Here is a 4,237-nt window from a genome sequence, read left to right as displayed (position 1 = left end):
ACCATGCAGGTATATACACTATATTGTCTAATAACTCACCTCATTCTAAGTCTTGGGTCCTTGACACAGGTTGTGGTATTCACATATGTTGTGATTTGCAGGGACTAAGAAGAAGTGAGAATGTGGAGCAGGGAAAGATAAACTTGATCATGGGAAACAGGAAAGCTTCACATGTTACCAAGATAGGAGTTTATTCCTTAGTGCTAAATAGTGGGTGTACATTAGATTTGAATAAGTGTTATTATTCGCCAGAAATGGCAAGAAATGTTATTTCCTTTCATGCATTGTATAAACAACGTTTTACCTTTTGTTTTGATAATAATAATGGTAGTATTGATGCTTTTTTTAATAATGTTCTTTATTTTAAAGCATTACCTTGTGATGGCGTGTATGAAACTGTATCTATTGTCTAGGAAATAATGTATTGTGTATTGACTCTTCCACTAGCTTAGATAAGGCATCTTTATGGCATTGTCGTCTTGGACATGTAAGCAAGACACACATAGGCCAACTCCAAAAAGATGGAGTGTTGGAGTCATTTGACCTAAAGTCAGATGATAGTTGTGAATCTTGTTCGCTTGGTAAAATGACAAAGTCACCTTTTATTGGCACTTGTGCTAGGGGTGAATGTTTGTTGGACTTCATACACACAGATGTGTGTGGACCCTTCAGAACCGCCACAAGAGATGCTAATCATTTCTATGTGACTTTTACTGATGATTTTAGTAGATATGGATATGTCTACTTAATCAAGCATAAGTCAGAAACCTTTGAAAAGTTCAAAGAGTTTAAGCAAGAATTGGAGAATTAGTTAGACAGGATCATTAAGATGCTTCGATCCGATCGAGGTGGTGAGTATCTTAGTTTAGAGTTCCTCGACTATCTCAGGGAATGTGGGATTATCTCACAGTTGACACCTCCTATGACACCTCAGTTTAATGGTGTAGTTGAGAGGCGCAATCGGACCTTGTTGGACATGGTTCGTTCCATGATGAGTCGAGCTTCGCTACCAATCTCATTTTGGGGGTATGCCTTAGAGACTGCCCCCCATATCCTTAATCTAGTCCCTACAAAGAAGGTTGCCAAAACACCTCACAAGATATGGACTGGAAAAGTTCCCAATCTAGACCACATCAAGATTTGGGGTTGCGAGGCTTTTGTGAGACGTGTGTCTCACAATAAGCTCAAGCCCTGAAGCTAGAGGTGTATTTTCATCGGCTACCCACATAAATCCTTTGGTTACATCTTCTACAGACCTAGTGATAATGTGGTCTTTGTCACAAGAAGAGGAGTCTTTCGAGTGAGAGAATTCATAAGTCAAGGAGACAGTGGGAGGCAAATTAACCTTGAGGAAATTGAAGAGTCAAGTGGTGAAGGAACCTCAACCCCTAGCCCTCAATCTGAGGATGAAACTCCTGTTGAGCCAACTGAAGAATCTGTGCCTCTGAGGTGTTCCACAAGGGTTAGGAATGCACAGGAGCATTACTATGGTTTCTATATTACTGCGGAATGTGAGACACTTATCAGTGATAACACATTGGTAAATCTAGATGAGCCTAACAGGTACACGAAAGCCATGGCAGGCCCTGAGGTTGCTAAATGGAAAGAGGCTATGGATAGCGAGATACAGTCCATGTATGACAATCAAGTTTGGAACTTTGTTGACAATGTACCTGATCGTAAGACAGTTGGGTGCAAGTGGATCTTCAAGAAGAAGACCTACATGGATGGTAATATACACACTTACAAGGCATGACTGGTTGCAAAGGGTTATTCTCAAACTCCGGGAGTTGATTATGATGAGACCTTTTCACCAGTGGCCAAGATTAAGTCTATTAGGGTTCTGTTAGCCATTGTTGCATTTCATGACTATGAAATATGGCAACTGGATGTCAAAACCGCTTTCCTTAATGGAAAGTTGGCTGAAGATGTTTACATGGTTCGGCTAGAGGGTTTTGTCGATACAGAGTACCCTAATAGAGTGTGCAAGCTTGAGAAATCCATCTATGGATTGAAACGAGCACCTCGTAGATGGAATCTTTGTTTGGATGAGAAAGACAAAGAGTTTGGCTATCGAGATGCGAAGATGAATCTTGTGTATATGTCAAGGCTAGTGGGAGTATAGTTAGCTTTTTGGTATTGTATGTGGATGACATACTACTCATAGGAAATGACATCCCAACCTAGTAGGAAGTAAAGTCCTAGCTTGGTAAGTGTTTCACTATGAAGGACCTTAGAGAAGCTACCTATATCCTAGGGATAAGGATTTTGAGAAACAGGAGTAAAAGACTAATTGGACTTAGTCAAAACACCTATGTGGACAAAGTGTTGAAACGGCTCAACATGAATAATTCCAAGAAAGGTGAGTTACCTTTCCAGTGTAATGCCAGACTAAGTAAAACTCAGAGTCCGAGTAGAGAGTCTAAGATAGCTGAGATGAGTCAAGTACCATATGCTTCCGTTGTAGGCTCAATCATGTATGCTATGACCTGCAATTGACCTGATGTTGCCTTTGCTTTGAGCATGGTCAACAGATATCAGGGGAATCCTGGCAACGCTCACTGGACAACAATAAAGAATATTCTCAAGTACCTGCGAAGGACTAAGGACTGGGTCCTTACCCTCGGTGGGAGTGATTACTTGAGAGTTGTAGGATATAGTGATGCTAGCTTCCAGACTGACAGGGATATTTCTGCTCTCAGTCGGGCTGGGTCTTTACCTTAAACGGAGGGGCAATTACTTGGAAAAGTTCCAAGCAAGATACAATGGCGGATTCCACTTGTGAATCAGAGTATATAGAAGCAAGCGAGGCAGCAAAGGAGGCTATATGGCTAAATAACTTCATCAGAGACCTTGGAGTTGTACCAGCTATAAAGGAGCCAATGGAGATTTTCTGTGACAGCAATAGTGCGGTTGCCTTAGCCAAGGAACTAAGAGATAATGGGAGATCCAGACACACTGACAGAAAATATCACTTCATCAGACATTGAATAGAAGAAGGAATCCTCGTTGCAAAGAGGGTATCATCGGATGAGAACCCAACAGATCCCCTCACGAAGGGACTGACTCAGGTTAAGCATCTCCAGCATGCTCGGAGCATAGGGTTGAAGGATGCTATTAGTTTTAGTAGTTAGATAATCTTGAAATATGTAAAATGTAATTAACATTTGATGATAAATAAAAGCTGTTATTTATGAGTAAAGTGTTGTTGTCCCCTATCAATCGTTTACAATTATTTCTTTTTGCATGTTTTGACTTCCAGAATAATTATGTTATGGTTTATATCATATTATTCAAACTCTCCACATTCAGTCATATGTTGGAAGTAGATATGAATCAAGACTGTCATGGGTTGGCTTGTAGAGGTCTAAGATGTTAGACAAAGTGGGGCTACAACACTCAAGAGTGCTCATAAGTTCTAGTATTGGATTCAACCCACGATCACTGGTATCAGTTCATGGAATTTATCTCGAGTGATCGTGAGCCAGTAATATCATATAAGTCTTCAAACCTAGAGATATGATTTGTTGCCTATGAGTTGGTTATGCATTGATTGCACAAAAACACATTGGTAACTCGATGTTATAAAACGTGCCTTTGTGTGTAATTTAACAAGTAGTAGAGCAAACATATGAGTCGAAGTTTATCTGTTCCTTCTAGGATTAGAAGCGATATCTGGGCCCCTCGATGATTTTGTTTTGACCTATGTATCGGGCCCGGTCAGAACTAAATTGATGTGTTCAGTTAAGTTCTATGTCAAACAAATCGGAAATCGGGAAACAAATGATGGACAATAAGCAAGACCATGTTCCATGTATTTTTCCAGTTGATATCTAGAACAGAGGATTATATTATCACTTATCTAAAATGGCGCTTCATAGTTCAACAGAGTTTTAAGAGCTACGATTGCTTATCGGTTCCTGAATTCATACTTGCAACTATATTTATTAGACTTATCCAAGTGAGTGACTATTGGAGATAGTGTCTAAGTCCATAACTATATTTGGTATGTACTTGACCCGAGCCGGCATGGTCCATTTGGGTTGCACTTCACCCGAACAATTTACGGATAATCTTTTGATAATAGTATAAGTTATGATTTATTAATATATTATAAGTTCTAATATATTAATATAAAATCATATTATTTAATTTAGAGATCAAAAGTATGACTAATCAAATATGGGCTCTTGTATTTATATAGTGTGGGCTAATGCTTATTTGGAATGGGCTAGGC

This window comes from Lactuca sativa, chromosome 4 (assembly GCF_002870075.4).
Source record: "Lactuca sativa cultivar Salinas chromosome 4, Lsat_Salinas_v11, whole genome shotgun sequence".
Lineage (NCBI taxonomy): Eukaryota > Viridiplantae > Streptophyta > Magnoliopsida > Asterales > Asteraceae > Lactuca > Lactuca sativa.
Note: the sequence above shows the minus strand (reverse complement) of the source record.